The sequence below is a fragment of the Falco naumanni genome, chromosome W, assembly GCF_017639655.2.
Source record: "Falco naumanni isolate bFalNau1 chromosome W, bFalNau1.pat, whole genome shotgun sequence".
Classification (NCBI taxonomy): Eukaryota; Metazoa; Chordata; class Aves; order Falconiformes; family Falconidae; genus Falco; species Falco naumanni.
The window spans coordinates 29,285,076-29,304,768 of NC_054079.1; the positions used below are offsets into that span (position 1 = coordinate 29,285,076).

General features: G+C 44.2%; 1 long non-coding RNA gene across 1 annotated transcript; it reads right to left on the reverse strand.

Annotated features, from left to right (window-relative positions):
• Positions 1-1,347: 1,347 nt before the first annotated feature.
• On the reverse strand, positions 1,348-19,595 carry LOC121080334. Its single transcript, XR_005825325.1, has 3 exons — positions 19,475-19,595; positions 12,212-12,217; positions 1,348-1,358 (listed from the first exon to the last, which is right to left on the reverse strand). It is a non-coding gene; the product is annotated as an uncharacterized LOC121080334 (long non-coding RNA).
• Between the last annotated feature and the right edge of the window lie 98 nt (positions 19,596-19,693).

The window sequence follows — 19,693 nt, forward strand, 5'->3', positions numbered from 1 at the left end:
AAGTCCTATGAGGAGCAGCTGAAGGAATTTGGGTTGTTTAGTCTGGAGAAGAGGAGGCTCAGGGGGGATCTTATTGCTCTCTACAACTACCTGAAAGGAGGCTGTAGGTAGGTGGGGGTAGGTCTCTTCTCCCAGATAACAAGTGATAGGCATTTGGCATTTTATTCCATTTCCCTTCTCTTTTATAATACAGCATTAACTGCAGAATAGTGTTATAATTCAGTGTCCCATTCGTGGGCCACTTTTCCTGATTTTCCAATATATACAGAGGCCACCAATTATTTCAATACTCGATCATCTAGCTCTTTGGCAAATCCTCATATAAATCCCCCCAATGTGCCAACAAACATCCCAATGGAGAATTTTTCGGGATTTTATCATTTAACACAAGATTACCCATGCTTTTACTTTTAAACAACCGAGTTAACTTAGATGCCATGGTATAATCACTCACAATACAATACACAATTATTCAACTCTGTCACTCCGATCCGCGGATCCACACTCCACACTCGCTTTCGTGCTCAATTGCACATCTCACCCTTACACAATTTTCCACAATTACTTTAAACAAACATAAAACACAATATTATACCTCTTAATTTTCTTCTTAATACACAAACACAAGAAACAATTCCGTATCAAAAAAAAACACAAACCCCTTCTAACTTCTTGTTAGAGGCACTACCTTAGAGAACACTATAGCATATAGGTTCTCTTGTTTCCACTTTTGTCCAACCCTGCAAGAGCTTTCGCTTATGTCTTACGGGCAGACTCCTAGTCCTACCCTGTGCAGCTTTCACCGCGTCTGACAGGCAGACTTACTCAGTGGGACTCAAACCCACTGGTGGGACTCTAACCCACTCTTTACCATACACTTATTATAGTGGGACTCCTACCCACTTCCTCTAGTGCACTTACTTTAGTGGGACTCTAACCCACTTACTACAATTAGAAAAAGAAGTGTCTTACCAAAAATCCAGGGAACGTCGCAAAGAGCCTTACGGATCGGGGGTCGATGGGTATCCCTGAGAAATCCTCGGTGCCGGCTGGAACCGATCAGGTCCCCGACTCCTCCGGTCTCCTTCAGCGAGGTCCCATCTGGGGTGCCGAAACTGTTACCGAAATCTTGGAATGAAGAACTTATCAACACCAATGTGATGTAGATAAGCAGAGACTTTATTGACGGCCGGGTGCGTGAGCGAGTCCTCTCACGATCAATGCACACCAAGTCTCAAAATCAGACACCATATATAGAACTTATTCATACATATTCATTAAGTATTCATGCATAATCATAATATTTCCCATAAATCATTAACATACTCTCCTCCTATATCCGATTCTGCACAGTAAAGCTTAGAAAGGTCTAGAAATGGGTCTGGGGTACGATTTGGGTAGGTGGTATATGAGTCGGTGGTCGCGATCTCTTCTCCCAGATAACAAGTGATAGGACAAGAGGAAACGGCCTCAAGTTGCACCAGGAGAGGTTTAGATTGGATGTTAGGAAAAATGTCTTCCCTGAAAGGGTGGTCAAGCATTGGAACATGCTGCCTAGGGACATGGTGCAATCACCATCCCTGGAAGTGCTCTAAAAAAAATGTGTAGATGTGATGCTTATGGACATGTTTTAGTGGTGGACTTGGCAGTCCTGGGTTAGCGGTTAGACCTGATGTTATTAAAGGTCTTTTCCAAACTAAAATATTCTATGATTCTATGAAAAAAATTACAAATGGAAGTTATTCCAGGAAGGTTGCTGCTCCAGTCTCCAGTGGGCAGTTTCTCAGAGAGAGTGGAAGAGCTGACCTTACTCCTGATCCTATGGAAAGGAAATCTAATCCGTTTTTACAAGAAGAAGTAGAGAATCCTATGACCAGGACTAGAGAGGCCCTGTCTCCAGCCAGGTGGAGGAGAGAAACAACCAGGTTTACTGGATTGTGTGGATCCGATGGCCTGGCACATTAGTTCCACAGGAGGATAAATCTCTATTAGACACCAGTGCACAGTGTACCCTAATGCCATCAAGCTATAAAGAGGCAGAACCCATTAGTATTTCTGGAGTGACGGGGGGAACCCAACAGCTAACTGTATTGGAGCCTGAAATAAGCCTGACTGGGAATGAGTGGCAAAAGCACCCCATTGTGACTGGCCCAGAGGCTCCATGTATCCTTGGCATAGGCTGTCATCTCAGGAGAGGGTATTTCAAAGAACCAGAAGGGTACTGGTGGTCCTGCGGTATAGCTGCCTTGGAGATGGAGGAAACTGAGCAGCTCTCTACCTTTCCTGGTCTCGGAGGATCCTTCTGTTGTGGGGTTGCTGAAGGTCGAAGAAGAACAAGTACTGTGCCGATCACTACCACAGTGGTGCACTGGCAGCAATATTGCACGAAACAAGACTCAGGGATTCCCATCCATAAGCTGATTCACTGACTGGAGAGTCAAGGAGTGATCAGCAGGACCCCCTCACCCTTTAACAGCCCTATATGGCCAGTGCAAAAGTCTAATGGAGAATGGAGACTAACAGTAGACTATTGTGGCCTGAAATAATTCACACCATCGCTGAGTGCTGCCGTGCCAGACATGCTAGAACTTCAATATGAGCTGCAAACAAAGGCAGCCAAGTGGTATGCCACCACCGATATCGCAAATGCATTTTTCTCAATCCTTTTGGCTGTGGAGTGCAGACTACAGGTCGCTTTCACTTGGAGGGGCATCCAATACACCTGGAATCGACTGCCCCAGGGGTGGAAACAGCCCTGCCATCTGCCATGGACTGATCCAGGCTGCACTGGAGAAGGGTGAAGCTCTGGAACAGCTGCAATACATTGATGACATCACCGTGTGGGGCAATGCAACAGCAGAAACTTTTGAGAAAGGGAAGAAAATAGTCCAAATCCTCCTGAAAGACAGTTTTGCCATAAAAGAAAGTAAGGTCAAGGGACCCGCACAGGAGACCAAGTTTTTGGGAATAAAACGTCAAGGTGGATGTCGAGAAACCCCAGTGGATGCGATCAACAAAATAACAGCAACATCTCCACCAATTAATAAGAAAGAAACAAAGGCTTTCTTAGACATTTGGAGAATGCACATTCCAAACTACAGTCTGATTATAAGCTCTCTCTCTCAAGTCACCCAGAAGAAGAAAGATTTTAAATGGGGCCCTGAGCAATGACAAGCCTTTGAACAGATTAAACAGGTGATAGTTCAAGCAGTAGTGCTTGGGCCAGTCTGGACAGGGCAAGATGTAAAAACTGTGCTCTACACTACAGCCAGGGAGAATGGCCTTACCTGGAGCCTCTGACAGAAAGCACCAGGGGAATCTCGAGGTCGACCCTTGGGCTTTTGGAGTTGGGGATACAGAGGATCCAAGGCCCACTATATTCCAACTGCAAAAGAGATATTGGCAGCTTATGAAAGGGTTTGAGCTGCTTTGGAAGTGATTGGTACTGAAGCGCAGCTCCTCCTGGCACCCCAGTTACCAGTGCTGGGCTGGATGTTTAAAGGGAGGGTCTTCTCTACACATCACGCAACTGATGATACATGGAGCAAGTGGGTCACACTGATCACACAGTGACCTTGAATAGGAAATCCCAGTCATCCAGGAATCTTGGAAGTGATCATGGACTGGCTAGAAGGCAAAGATTTCAGATTGTCACCACATAAGGTGATGCATGCTGAAGAGGCCCTACTATATAATAAATTGGCAGAAAATGAACAGCAATACGCCTTGTTTACTGATGGGTCCTGTCATATTGTAGGAAAGCATCGGAGGTGGAAGGCGGCTGTATGGAGCCCCCCCTATGACAAGTCACAGAAACTGCTGAAGGAGAAGGTGAATCGAGCCAGTTTGCAGAGGTGAAAGCAGCTGGCTTTAGACATTGCTGAACAACTAAAATGGCCAATACTTTGCCTCTATACTGACTCATGGATGGTGGCAAATGCCCTGTGGGGGTGGTTGCAGTTGTGGAAGCAGAGTAACAGGCAGCACAGAGGTAAACCCATTTGGGCTGTCGCATTGTGGCAAGATATTGCTACTTGGGTGGAGAACCCGGTTGTAAAGGTACATCACATAGATGCTCACATACCCAAGAGTCGGGCCACTAAAGAACATCAAAAGAAACAGCAGATAGATCAGGCTGCTATGATTAAGGTAGCACAGGAGGGCCTGGACTGGCAACATAAGGGTGAATTACTTATAGCGTGATGGGCCCATGACACTTCAGGCCATCAAGGAAGAGGTGCAACATATAAATGGGTAGTGCTCAAGGGGTAGACTTAACCATGGACAGTATCACACAGGTCCTTCATGAATGTGAAGCATGTGCTGCAATTAAGCAAGCCATGTGGTTAAAGCCTCTCTGGTATGGAGGACGATGGCTGAAATATAAATATGGGGAGGCCTGGCAGACTGACTATATCACACTTCCATAAACCTTCCAAGACAAGCACCATGTGCTTAAAATGGTGGAAATAACTACCAGATGGCTAAAAACATAACCTGTTCTTCATGAAACTATCCAGAAATCTATCCTGGGCCTTGAAAAGTGTTATGGTGACATGGTACCCCAAAAAGAATTCAGTCAGACAGCGGGACTCGTTTCCAAAACAATCTCATAGACACCTGGGCCAAAGAGCATGGCAGTGAGTGGGTATATCATATCCTCTGTCATGCACCAGGCTCCAGGAAAATCCAATGATACAATGGACTGTTAAAGACTGCACTGAGGGTAATGGGTGGTGGGACTTTCAAACACTGGGATATACATTAAGCCAAAGCCACCTGGTTAGTCAACACTAGAGGATCTGCCAATCAAGCTGGCTCTGGCCAATCAAAACTTTTAAGTACTGTAGAAGGAGATGAAGTTCTTGTAGTGCACATTAAAAATATGCTGGGGAAAATGGGTATTCTTGCCTCAGGCAAAGGAAAACTCATTTGTGGGATTGCTTTTGCTGAAGGACCTGGGTGCACTAGATGGGTAAAGCAGGACAACGAAGTTTGATGTGTGCCTCAAGGGAATTTGATTTTGGGTGAGAATTGCCATTGAATTGAATTGTGTCATGTTAATAGCTATACAACACTGTATATTATCACTTCTGTATGCCCATCATTGTAATGGGTGCCTTGCAGTGCCCGGCTCTTCCACTCTGGATTTGGCGTCCTGAACCTGCTCCCTTCCGATTACCAAAGAAATGAAGAATGAACTTACATGAAACCAGACTAGAACAGCAGTAATAGAACCAGAAGTGGCTTCAACATGCAACAGTCCAACACCATGAATCATCTTTCCTGCCCTGGGAGGTGATGAGGAAGGCTAAAGGTCCATTTGGAATTAAATCTGGTGAGGGAGGTCAAGGACAACAAAGGCTTATTCAAGTGCATCGGCAGGAAAAGGATGACTGGGGAAAATGCAGGCCTGCTGCTGAATTGAGATGGGTGCCCTCGTGACGAAGGGCACAGAAAAGGCGGAGTTACTGAATGCCACCTTTGCTTCAGTCTTCACTGCCAAGCCCAGCCCTCTGGTTTCCCAGACCCTGGAGGCAAGCGAGGAAGTCTGGAGAAAGAAAGACTTTTCCTTGGTCGAGGAGGATCATCTTAGAGATCACTTAAGCAAACCTGACACCCACAAATCCATGGGCCCTGATGGGATGCACCCCTGAGGGCTGAGGGAGCAGGCAGATGTTATTGCTAAGTCACTCTCCATCATCTTTGAAAGGTCATGAAGAACAGGAGAGATACCTGAGGACTGGAGGAAAGCCAATGTCACTTCAGTCTTCAAAAAAGACAAGAAGGAAGAGCCAGGAAACTCCAGGTTGGTCAGCCTCACCTCCATCCCTGCAAACGTGATGGAACAGCTCATTCTGGAGGTCATCTCAAAGCATGCAGAGGAAAAGAAGGTTATTGGGAGTAGTCAACATGGATTCACCAAAGGGAAATCATGCCTGACCAATCTAATAGCCTTCTATGATGGAATGACTGGCTGGGTAGACAAAGGGAGAGTAGTGGCTGTTGTCTACCTTGACCTCAGCAAGGCTTTTGACACTGTCTCCCATAACATCCTCATAGGCAAGCTGAGGAAGTGTGGGTTAGATGAATGGACAGTGAGGTGGATGGAGAAGTGGCTGAATGGCAGAGCTCAGAGGGTTGTGATCAGCAGCGCAGAGTCTAGCTGGAGGCCTGTAGCTAGCGGTGTTCCCCAGGGGTCAGTACTGGGTCCAGTCTTGTTATAACTTATTCACCAGTGACATGGATGAAGGGACAGAGTGTGCCTTCAGCATGTTTGCTGATGATACAAAACTGGGAGGAGTAGCTGAAACACCAGAAGGCTGTGCTGCCATTCAGCCAAGACCTGGACGGGCTAGAGAGTTGGGCAGGGAGGAACCTAATGAAGTTAAACAAAGGCAAGTGTAAGGTCCTGCACCTGGGGAGGAATAACCCCATGCACCTTTACAGTCTAGGGGTTGACTTGCTGGGGGGCAGCTCTGTAGAGAAGCACTTGGGAGTCCTGGTGGACAGCAGGTTGACCACTAGCCAGCAGTGTGCCCTTGTGGCCGAGAAGGCCAACGGGATCCTGGGGTGCATTAGGAGCAGTGTGGCCAGCAGGTCAAGGGTGTGTGTGTGTATCCTCCCCCTCTACTCTGCCCTGGAGAGGCTGCATCTGGAGTACTGTGTCCAGTTCTGGGCTCCCCAGTTCAAGAGAGACAGGGAACTACTGGAGAGGGTCCAGCAGAGGGCTACAAAGATGATAAGGGGACTGGAGCACCTCCTTTATGAAGAAAGGCTGAGGGAGCTGGGCCTGTTTAGCCTGGGGAAGAGAAGACTGAGAGGGGATCTTATCAATGTCTACAAATATCTTAAAGGGCGAGTGTTAAGAGGATGGGGCCAGGCTCTGTTCAGTGGTGCCCAGTGACATGGCAAGGGGCAATGGGCACAAACTGCAACACAGGAAGTTCCATCTGAATATGAGGAAAAACTTCTTTACTTTGAGGGTGACAGAGCAATGGAACAGGCTGCCCAGAGAGGAGGACACAATAACTTCTCCACTAGGTTCTTGTGTGGGTTGACTTTGTCTGGATGCCAGATGCCCAGCAAGCCACTTTATCACTCCTTTTCTCAGCAGGACTGGAGGTGGGGGAGAAAATAAGATGGAAAAATCCTCATGGATCAAGACAAAGGGAATTTAATAAAGCAAATGCAAAAGCCATGTGCGGAAGCAAAAGAAAACAAAAGATTTATTCTCTGCTTCCCATTAGCAGGCAATGTCCAGCCACTTCCTGGGAAGTAGGGCTTCAATACACATAGCAGTTACTCTGGAAGACAAATGTAATAATGGATGCCACTGCCCCCCTCCTCTGTCTTACCTTTTATTGCTAAGCAGATGTCATGTGATATGGAACTTTGGTCAGTTTGGGTCAGCTGTCCTGGCTATGTCCCCTCCCAAGGTCTTGCCCACCCCCAGCCTACTGGGTGAGGCAGGGGTTGGGGAACGTTGAGGAAACAGACTTGATGCTGTGTGAGCACTGCTCAGCAGTAGCCAAAACACCGGTATGTTATCAACACCTTTTCTAGCTACTAATACAAAGCCCGGCACTATGAGGGCTGCTGTGGGAAAAATTAACTCCATCTCAGGCAGACCTAATACATTTCTTCTACCTAAATGGATTTCTGGGTGGTCAAAGAGCTCACATTCACTCATCTACATAGCATTATGATGACAGACAAACATAAACTGCAACTTGCTAACAATGAATATTACTTTCTATAATAAGTTAATTTGTTTTGAAGTTTAAAATTATTTTGATAAACGTATTTTTCATTTCTATCTATCCAGCAGGTAAAGGTAATTTAGCTAATAATACACTGAAAGTGCTGGGGAGTTGTATTTTCATTGAATTTTAAATTCCTTTTTAATGATATAAGGGACAGAAAAGGTATTTCTAAAGGTTGGACACCAAATAATTTTTATCTCATTAAAAATGTTGCCTGAACACTATGATTGTAAGTCCACAGTAATGCTTTAGAATCCTTCATCTTACCCATGATGGTTAAGAAAGTGTTGACATCAGGAAGTACTTTATTACTATGAGGGTGACTGAGTACTGGAACAGGTTACCCAGAGAAGTGGTGGTGGTGGCCTTGGAGATATTCAAAAGCCATCTAGACATGGTCCAGGAAAATTAGCTCTAGGTGGCCCTGCTTGAGCAGGGGAGTTGGACTAGATGATCTCAAGAGGTCCCTTCCAACCTCAACCATTTTGTGATTTTGTGACCTGAAGGCTGTTTCTTCTTGATACTGTGCTGTCTTATATGTTCTGTCAAGCATCACTTGCATGCTTACTTGCTTGGAAAGATGAACAAGTTACGCTGTGGTAAGAGCCTTAAAGTTGACTCTTTATCTTAATCGACTGCGCTCTCGATTTATGTTCTCAAAGCAAGGAACTTGATGTGCCTATTTTTGAAGGAAGAAATCAAACCTCTTTCAAGCCTTGGCAGAAATAAAATTAAATGGTTGAAGTTCTTTCCCTGACTCTACATATTTGTAGAATGTTTTAGAAAAAATTTCAGCTTATGAATATATAATCAGCTGTTATATATGTAGGTGGGTTATAGCTACCAATGTTACAAGGAAATTATCAAATCAGTTTAAAGTTGTAATCCTTTCTTCTAAGTAGTTAAATTGCAAAGATATCCACTGAGATCCATCAGGGCCTAATAGAAATTAGAATAGGAGGAAATTCTACTTCAAATAATTCCAAATATATAGATTTTTCTCTTAAAATTTTTAAACTTAAATCATTCTCGAAGAAGGTATGTATCTTCTTAAGTTTTTAAGAGATCATCCTTTTTTATGAGTTTTACAACAATTACTCATTGCTATTGTGGAAGTAGAAATGTTAAGGCCTGAGTGGGCCTCTTGACTCAACTCTCATCCTGTCCCCTGAAATAATAATCGCTGTGTAACATTCATGATAAATCAGTCCCTGTGCTAAAGAAAGCAGACTCCAGACCAGCCTTGATCAGTTCTGTGTCCTTATGTATGTAACAGATATTAATAACTCACAACCTGTTTTGTCTTTTGCATAGCGTCTCTGTATAAAACTTGTATCCACTTTACAGAGACAGAGTTCATATCAGCAGGGAATGTTTCTCTGCTGCTCTGTGTTCTCTCCAATAGGTTCTGTTCTGACCTGATGTAAATTGTATTCTGTTTTTTCCATTATATACTTGGGGCCGTGAGTTGGATTCACACATCCTGCTTCACCTGGGAGGACTGCAGACTGCTCCCTGCCAAAACCCCTTGGTGCCACTCAGAAAGGTACAGGACCTTTTGAAATCCCTACTGGGACTTTGGGCAATGGTCATCTGTAGGCTCCTGTGGCATGCTGAGGCTGCCGAATCCAAACTTTTGATAAAGGTCAGTTCAGACCCAAATTGCTGGCTAAAAGAGAGAAGAAATCTGTAATTCTGGTTCTGGTAAAATTTAGGAGAGGTCAGTCTGGAAAAGTTTGGGTTGGCTTCTGGTATTCGTGTGGTATGAATAAATGAACCTGTGTGAATGGTGATTCTTGAGAGCTGGGCATTGACTTCTGCCACCATGGCATATCCATTAGCCACCCAGGCTACCCTCTTAGAAGGGGTGATTAGCCCTAGCAGTTAAAGATGGATAGTGTGAGTTCTTGGTGTGAGTGACCCCATTAACCCTTTTCTGTCTCTAGTTTTAGTATGAGTCTCCTTTAGTTTCATTGCTGATGACCCCAACCTCAACCAGTATGGTGGGCTCAGGCTAGACACTGTGACCAGGAGGGCCCATTGTGTGACTTATCTTTCCCTTCAGTCTCTGGTTCTGGTTAGTCACCTTTGGGGAGAAAACTATGTTGATCGCTTTGAGGGGATTAAGTCAAAGCTCTGTCTTCCCCAGGATGCCCAAACCTCTTATCCCTCTGCCATGGATAGACCTAGATTTGTCCTCCTTCACTGAGGATCCAAGCAACATAAGTCCCTCTGATTTTCCTTTGTTTCCTCTGAATAAGTGAAAATGGGAACCAGACAATCAAAGGAAGTTCCACTACCCTCAAAGGGAACTCCAGAATATTATATGTATATGCAGTACCCTCCTGAAGCTTGCAAGTACTTAGATAATTGGAAACAAAAAACCAAACAAAAAAAACCCACTGGCAGCTACCAAAACAGAATGTGGCTTTTACCTAAAAGGTGAAGTCTTACAAATGTCTGTTGAAGTGGAATAGGACTTGAATGTGGAATGCCTGTGGGACAAGTGTGTGCGCTTGGTGCATTGAGCTGGACCAGCTGGCAAATAGAAGAACCATGAAGCAGGTAAAAGGGCCTTGAATCCAGGCAGGGGTATCAAAAGGACAGAAGGGTCCATGCCAGTACTCAGGGGACCCACTAATGTGCATGTGCTTGTGAATCTAGAGAGTCGTGTATGTGCCTTCACTAGTGACCTTCAATTTCTACCAGTCAGAGGAGGAAGGATATTTGGCTATGTTTGTTTTATGCAAGTCCTATATATAGGTGCTGTTGAAGGCAGCACCTTATCTGTGACAGGCTGTGTGACTGCATGTGTCAGTGTCCTGTGTATGTCCTTTTTGTGTCCTGTATGTGGGTGGTGGATCTCTCGGATATGAGCTCAGTTTTGTTACTGGTTGAACCTGAAAACAGGAAAGTAGCAGCCATGTCCCTCAGCCTGGGCAGGGACTCTGGGGTCCCCAGGATGCACAGAGCTGGGCTCCAGTGGCTGGGCAGGAGTTGTTCTGGGCAGCAGCTGCTGGAAGAGGCAACCACTCCTAACATCCTTTAACAGGATCCAGTCTAGTTTTAAGTATTCCCGAGATTACATGTATATAATCCTTATGTGATGAAGGAACGAGCCTTTGTTTATGTGCCTACATTGATAAATTTGTAATCAACCTTCTAGAGCAGTTATGCAGGCACCCAAACAGGCTAGCTTGTGCTAGTAAATTCTTAGGTTAATTGGAACAATTAGATTGGGAAAAAAAAGATGTTTACAGAACATTAGAAGGTGTAAATGGCTTAAACTGCAGGGCCTAGTGACCCAAATTTGTAGCTTGGGGGATGAAAAGAGATGCTTACCAGAGTATTTACAACACATCCTGTAAGTAACAAATCACTTCCACCAATCAAATCTATAATGATATTGGCTATGAAGCAGGAGGAAATCTGAGAGAATCAGGCTAAGGCTGAGCTCTACAATTTGAACTTTTCAAATTTGTGAAGAATAAAGTAGAAAAGTGAAATGCACAGTTACAAAGGAATAGCCTCAATTTACAGAAATTTAAACCTGATGGAGCCAAGTAGTAGAAATGAACATTGCAGAAGAAATCAGTAAATTATAGGGGAACAAACATCAATTAATGTACCTAGTGGAAATGTAAAACTCTCATGGCTCCTGTCATTAAACAAACACATACCATCATGCTTGTAAATAAGAGGTGTCTGGACAGATCAACTCGGGATCAGCCAGTATGATTGTCAGTGGCACAAGAGGTCCTTGTGCAAGGATGCTCAGATAAGTCCCTGATCCAAGAAGATCTATGATTTTTTACTTTTTCCTCCCCTAAGGAACTGGAACCCTTCTAGGGATCTATACTGGGTCTCACTGAGCCCCATAGCAGCCCTCATAGTGCTGTGCTTTGTATTGGTAGCTAGAAAGGTGGTGATAACATACCAGTGTGTTGGTTACTGCTGAGCAGTGCTCACACAGCATCAAGGCTGTCTCTCCAACTTTCCCCCTACCTCTTACCAGTAGGCTGGGGTGGGAAAGATCTTGGGAAGATACGTAGCCAGGACAGCTGACCCAAAGTGACCAATGGGATATTCCATATCATATGACATCTGCTCAGGTATAAAAGCTAAGAGAAAAGAGAAGGAAGAGGGGGTATTTGTTATTACCACAATTGTCTTTTGTCTTCCAGAGGAACCGCTGCGCTTACTGAAGCCCTGCTTCCCGGGAAGTGGCAGAGCATCGCCTGCTGATGGGAAGTAAAGAATAACATCTTTTGTTTTCCTTTGCTTCTGTGCACACAACTTTTGCTATTGCTTCATTAAACTGCCTTTATCTTGACCCATAAGGGTTTTTTTTTCCATCTTATTTTCTCCCTCCCTGTTCTTCTGAGGAGGGGAGTGATGGAGCGGCTTGGTGGGCACCTGGCGTCCAGCCAAGGTCAACCCACCACAGGATCCTTAAAAGATCCAGCCTTTAACGACGACAACTCGGGCGCAGGGGACGGGTCAGGTTACAGCTTCAGTGCGATTCTATGATTCCCCCCTCCACCACCCTTGGAACTTCGGCATTAAAGGCAGCAGCGGCAGCAGCACTCAGTGGTGAAGAGGGGTGGTCACCGCAGGGGAGGGAGCTGAGATAACATTCAGACCCTCCCTTCCACCAGAGGGCCAGATACCAAGTTCATTCACCGAAAAATCAGAAATTGTGCCTTAAATATTTTAGTTTGTAGTGAATACAATCTAAATTAACTACTCAACCACCATTGATTGAGATTAGATATTTAAGGATGAAGAAGGTAGGGTCAATCAACAGAAACTGAGACACCCTCCAAACCCCATACAGCTGCTGCAGAGGTGGGGTTGCTCAACTCCTACAGTGTGCCCAGGAATTTCTCCCTAGGAGATATTCCTGAGAAGATAGTAAAGGAAAGGTAGGGAGACTCTCCTATTGATCGAAAAACTTCTCTTCCAGCTAGGTTTCAAGATATAGTTCACTTGATCACTTCACAGTAATTGTACTACAGCTACCCAGGAGGCAGGAAGCACCCTGCAGTGAACCTGGCCAGAATAATTTACTCAGCTCCCTGCAAACAGCAGGCAAAATGACTTTGGGAGTACAGCAAGAAGAGTAACAGATATACCTGCCCTTGCTCATGGGGTCCATTCAGTGGCCCACACCAGTAAGGGGTGTGTGTGTGATTGCAGCTATATGACAGGATTGATTTGCTCTAACTTTTAGGTTGGTGTGCTCCAAATTTGTCTTGTGCACATATTTTTCATTTATTTCTCTATTCTCAACGTTATTTTGGAGATGGAATGCTTTAGTGAAGTCACTGAGCTAATGGCTACATCATTAAAATACTGGTATATCTACAGATACAGCTAATATTAAAAAAGGAAAGTTGAAGCACTTTAATATGTCATTTCCCTTTTTTAATACTCCACATAAATTTAGGATTTGTACAATTCATACACATTTTTATTTAATCAGATAATTCTAAACCTTGAATGACCAGGAAGGGGCTTTCATTTTGACAGAAATAGAGATGCAAATGATTGAAGCTTGCTACTGTTGTTCTAATTCTTGAATCTTCATACTGCTGGACACCTTTTCAACAAAATACTAGAATACAGAAGAAGAAAACTACAGCTGCACACCCTATAAACTGTGGGGACCATGTGTAAATCTGCAAATTGACTTTATTTAGATGTCTGAATGTTGTAATTTTGAGTGTCTTTGTTATAGAATCATAGAATATTTTAGTTTGGAAAAGACCTTTAATAACATCAGGTCTAACCGCTAACCCAGGACTGCCAAGTCCACCACTAAAACATGTCCATAAGCATCACATCTACACATTTTTTTTAGAGCACTTCCAGGGATGGTGATTCCACCATGTCCCTAGGCAGCATGTTCCAATGCTTTTCCACCCCTTCAGGGAAGACATTTTTCCTAACATCCAATCTAAACCACCCCTGGTACAACTTGAGGCCGTTTCCTCTTGTCCTGTCACTTGTTATCCGGGAGAAGAGACCTACCCCCACCTGCCTACAGCCTCCTTTCAGGTAGTTGTAGAGAGCAATAAGGTCCCCCCTGAGTCTCCTCCTCTCCAGACTAAACAACCCCAGTTCCCTCAGCTGCTCCTCATAAGACTTGTGCTCCAGACCCTTCACCAGCTTCGTTGCCCTTCTCTGGACATGTTCCGGTACCTCAATGTCTTTTTTGCAGTGAGGAGCCCAAAACGGAACACAGTATTCCAGGTGCAGCCTCACCAGTGCCGAGTACAGGGAGATGATCACTTCCCTTGTCCTGCTGGCCACACTATTTCTGATACAAACCAGGGTGCTATTGCCAACCTTGGCCACCTGGGCACACTGCTGGCTCATGTTCAGCTGGGTGTCAACCGGCACCCCCAGGTCCTTTTCCACCAGGCAGCTTTCCAGCCACTCTTCCCCAAAGCTGTAGCGTTGTGTGGGCTTGTTGTGAGCCAAGCACAGAACCCAGCACTTCTCCTTGTTGAACCTCATACAATTGGCCTTGACCTATTGGTCCAGCCTGTCCAGATCCCTCTGCAGAACCTTCCTACCCTCAATGAGATCAATGCCCCCCCCCCCAACTTGGTGTTTTCTGCAAACTTCCTGAGGGTGCACTCAATCCCCTCATCCAGATTTTCAATAAAGATATTCAACAGGACTGGCCCCAATACTGAGCCCTGGGGAACACCACTTCTGACCAGACACCAGCCAGATGTAACTCCATTCACTACCACTCTTTGGGCTCGGCTGTCCAGCCAGCTTTTTATCCAGCATAGAGTACACCCATCCAAGCCATGAGATTTTAGATTTTAGAGATGTTCTCAGGATGGCAAGAGGCCTATCCTTGTAAACAAGCAGATGCAAGAACTGTTGAAAAAAGTTGCTGAGAGAACTAATTCCTGAGTTTAATATTCCCCTAAGACTAGATAGCAATAGTAGGACCCATTTTACTGGAATGCAAAAAATTTGTGCAGCCGTATAAATTGAACAGAAGTTCCATTGTGCCCATCATCCCAAATCTAGTGGGGCTGTGAAAAAAAATAATCCCATTTGAAAACTAAATTGGCAAAGATTTGCACAGACTGGCCTGAAATGGCAAGATGTGTTACCTCTCCCACTGTTTTATAGAAGAAGCATCGTGAATAGAAAACATGGGATGTCACCTCATGAGATTTCAATTGGCAGACCCATGTGACTGTCTTACACATCACCCTGAACTCCCACACAGGCAAACTTACAATTGGCAGATGACACTCTTCTAAAATATTGTCAGGCATTAATGAAATGTGTAAGGACTTTCCACACACAGCTGAAAGAAGCCTCACCTGAACCTGATACTGATGTGTGTCACTTCTTGAAACCAGGAGACTGTGTCTACATTAACGTGTACCAGAAAAAACACACACTTCAGCTGCATTGGAAGAAACCTTTAGCAGATACTTTTAATTACTAATAGTATGGTAAAGTGCAAGGGCTGCTTAACTGGATGCAGGCTTCCCAGTGTAAAAGGGTCCTGCCATCTTCAGACACAACACAGACTGTATCAGCTTTCACATACTGACTTATAAGAACTACTATATAATAAGACCTTAGGGAATGAATGATGGCAACCTGTGGGCAATAATAGAAAACTATTGGGACTTAGAAGTCCCTCAAGGGATTCTTATATTCTTATTGTTTGTATTCTCTTTTTTTTATATTAGTTATTTGTTGGCACCCTAAAATTTAATCATGCAGTGGGAAAAAAAATATTTTCTCCTTGCACTAGTACAAGTGGATAGTTGTAAAAACAATACAGCTATTCAATGGATTCAAGCTATTGGCACTGCTGGTAACAAACATTGCTGGCACATGTAGTTGCTAAGCTGCTCTCTATCATATTTGAAAAGTCATGCAGTCAGGCAAATTTCCCAGTGACTGGAAAAAGGGAAACATCACACCCATTTTTAAAAAGGTTAAAAAGGAGGACCTTGGAACTACTGACCAGTCAGCCTCATCTCTGTACCTAGTAATATAATGGAACAGATCCTCCTGGAAGATATGTCGAGTCATATAGATGACAAGGAGGTGATTAGAGACAGCCAGCATGGCTTCACCAAGGGCAAATTGTGCCTGACTAATCTGGTGGCCTTCTATAATGGAGTGACGGTGTTGGTGGGAAGGCCTATGGATTTCATCTACCTGGACTTCTATAAGGCCTTTGATACAATCTCCCCCAACATTCTTACCTCTAAATTGGAAAGAGATGTGTTTGATTGATGGACTGTTATATGGATAAGGAACTGGCTGGCTGGCCACATCCAGAGTTGCAGTCAATGGCTTAATGTCCAAATGGAAAGCAATAACAAGTGGTGTCCCTCAATGTTGACTCTTACAAAGTATAGATATCTTGATCTTGGTGTCATAATTAGACCAACTAGCATCTTATATAAGATATCCCATTCTTTTTTTTTTTTTTTTTTTTTTAGTTTACTTTATGGACTGTTTGCGTTTCCAAATGATCTTCAGTTGTACAGTCTGCCGACTCTGGCATATTTAGAATATGTTATTAGAGATTTCTATCAGCTAGTCTCTGCAGAACACAGCATAACTAAAACTTGTATATCTTATCAAACAGTATAAAGCTAGCACAAAATGTTAAAGCAAAGTACATAGAAATAATCATACTGGTTCAGACCAAGGGTGCATCTAGTCTGGTATTCTGATTGGCCCAATGTCCAAAAGTAGATATCTAAGGAAGTGCAAGAAGAGTCTAGCACATACATTTCTCTTGAATACTTTCCCATCCTCCAAGTATTTTCACCTCAGGGTTTTCCTGAGCCTGATGTGGTTCATCTATTTAATAAACCTCAACATATATCTCTTCCAAAATCTTGTCAACTTTGCCCTTGAAATCATGTAGAATTTCTGCATTCACAACATCCTTGGCAAGAAGCTCCAAATGTTCTTCATACCTGTTGTATGAATAAACAGGTCCTTTTGTTTGTTATGAACCCAATCCTTACTGGCTTTGTTTTATGGTCCCTTGTCCTTGTTTTGGAAGAGATAATGAATAGTCAGTACCAATCCACATCTCCATGTGAGTCTGTAAATCTTTCTTTATTATATCCCCCAAATGATCTTTTTTTCCAGGTTGAAAAATTTTTACTCATGCAGAAGCCATTCTATATGTTTGATCATCTTTCTTGCTCTTATCTAAACCTTTTCTAGTAGTAGAAGTTTAAAGGATGCATTTTAGAGTCTATAATTATACCTACAGATATTATGATCTGCGGTTAATAAACTGGTCAACATAGTCCAATTAGAAGTGTGGGCATCATGCCCATGGTTGTGAGGCAAAACAGGAAAGGTCCAGGCTGTCACCACTGAGTATTGTTGCCACACTATGTCCTCCTAGCACTGCTTGGACACTTTGAAATAGTCTTAAGGGGACACACTGGAGCTAGTGGTAGAGATGGAAGTACCTTCTGAGGAAAAGGATGCCCTTTTTTTTTCCTCCTTCAGCTGTTCTGTTGCTGTTCAGGAGCATGGTGTAGGGGAATTAGTTGGAGATAGAAGGCCTTCTTTGGAAGCTGCTCATCCTACTGCCTCTATGGATTCTCTTGCTCCCAAGCCTCTGCCAATCAGGCATGTAGATAGGCCAAGAAACAGAGTTGGGCCTACTGTGCATCCTGGAACACCTCTTAGAAAAAAGGTATGCATGGTGTCCCTCTTCTTCCTCATGAATACCACCTTGGATTTCAGGTGTTGCAACATGTCCTCCATGATGGCCTTCTGGGGTGTGCTGCATCCTACTTGCAGGAAAGCAGTAACAGTTGGCCAGATGAAGGGAGGTGAAGATGCTACTGCCTCTGTGGCCCTTCTTACTCAGAGGACTCCGTGAAGGAGAAAAAAGGCAAGACTACCAGTCTTTGAGTGTCTGAGGATACAATGCAGAGGTCTGTTGCCTATGGCTAACTACTCCACAGCGCTTAGGTCCTCAAGGACACATTTTTCTGCAGAGTAGTGGGAATACTGGGATAGACCCATTTCTTTCCTAACTCCTGTGAGGAATGAAGTTGAGCTCTGAATAATGTTCCACAGATGCACACACAGAGTGTTAGTTAAAGAAACTGGGATTTATTAGGATCTTCTGCATAGGATAACACTCAGTGGAGGGGGTTACCCTTCTGCATAGTGAAACACTCTAGCGAGAATCATTTGATCAGGGTAGCCAGTTGCTGTCTAGATGGTGACAGGAGTCTGCATTGCAAATACCCTTTAACGGTATCTTCAGCTGGATCGTATGAGACTCTACTAAATATTGTTCGGTGATTTCTTATAATCCAGCTGGCCCACAATCCTATGTGACCACTCCACTGTATGTATAACCAGTTCCTATTGACTAGCTAAAACTATCTTAGCTATGTACAAAAGTTGTCCTATTCAATAATACCCATATCTAAACATACAAATACCATCTACAAATTGATTAATGTCATGGTTTAACCCACCCAAAGACAATATCCACCCCTTATTCCATACCATTTACGTCATGCCACACTTTCCAATACACCCTCATTAACCACCATCACCCTTCCCATCCTTTGATATAATACACAGATATCATTCCCCTAGTCTATACACACCCCTGTTAAAAAGTCTATAAAATGTCCACAAAATGTCCATTGAGTTCATTTAGTCCATGAACACGATCTCTTATGGATGGTGGTCACTCAGGAGAAGAGAGGTTGTGTGTTGTATGGGGTTATCGGGCATCAAAGCCAGCTCAGGTCGGGTCACTGCTGCACTTGCACTGCTTCTTGTAAGGCTTGTCCTCCAATGGTTCGGGTGGTTGCTGCTATAGTCATTCCTATAACATGAAACTCAAATCATGGGTTACAACAATTTAAAGGTATATCCACTACAATCTCCACCCCTGGACCCTTCAGATCAGCTTGTAGGGTTTAACATTGCAATGAACTCCTCCCCTTGCCCCTGCTCCGGCTTGGACTTATCCACAGACTGCAGTCCCTTAGGGTTCTACCTGCTCCAAGTGGAGCCTCAGCTATAAGCCACAGTCCCTCCAGGGGTATATCTGCTGCAGCATAGACTAATCCACAGCTACAGTCATTTTGAGGTGCACCTGTTCCAATGTGGCCTTATCCATGGGCCATGACCATAGACCTGCTTCAACGTGGCCTTACCCACAACCACAGTTCCTTCAAAAGTAAATCAGCTCCAGCATGGACTTATCCCTGGCCACAATCCCTCCAGGGGAATATCTGCTCTGTCGTGGGCTTCTCCATGGCCACACACTGAGGTGCTCCAGCATGACCTCACGCACAGCCACTGATGCTTCAAGGTGTACCTGCTGCAGCATGGACTTGTCCTTGGGCCACAATTCCTTCAGAGGCATACCTGATGTGGCACAGACATAACCATGGCCGCAGATGCTCCGAGATATACCTGCTCAAGCATGGACTTATTCATGGCCACAGGTGCTTTTGGGTGTCCTGCTCCTACATAGACTCATCCACAGGTCACAGTCCCTTTGACTCGAGTTTACACTGGAGTTCCAGCCTGTCCAGTACAGCAGCACAGAAACAGCAGCCATGCCCTGGCCATCTGCCAGCCTGGGGACAACGCCATTGCTATTATCAAAATGTTCCCAGGCACAGCAAGTTGATAAGCAGTACAGTAGTACAGCAAGCAGTGAAAGCAAGAAGTAGCCACTAATGAGCACTAGACTCTAATATACAGTGAGGCAAGCAAGCCCCATGGCAAGCACAGAAACCTGCCCCTTAATAGCTAAACAGCAATAACAGTTTGTCCTGGTTTCAGCTGAGATAGAGTTCATTTTCTTCTTAGTAGCTGGTGCACTGCTGTGTTTTGGCTATGATATGAGAACAATGTTG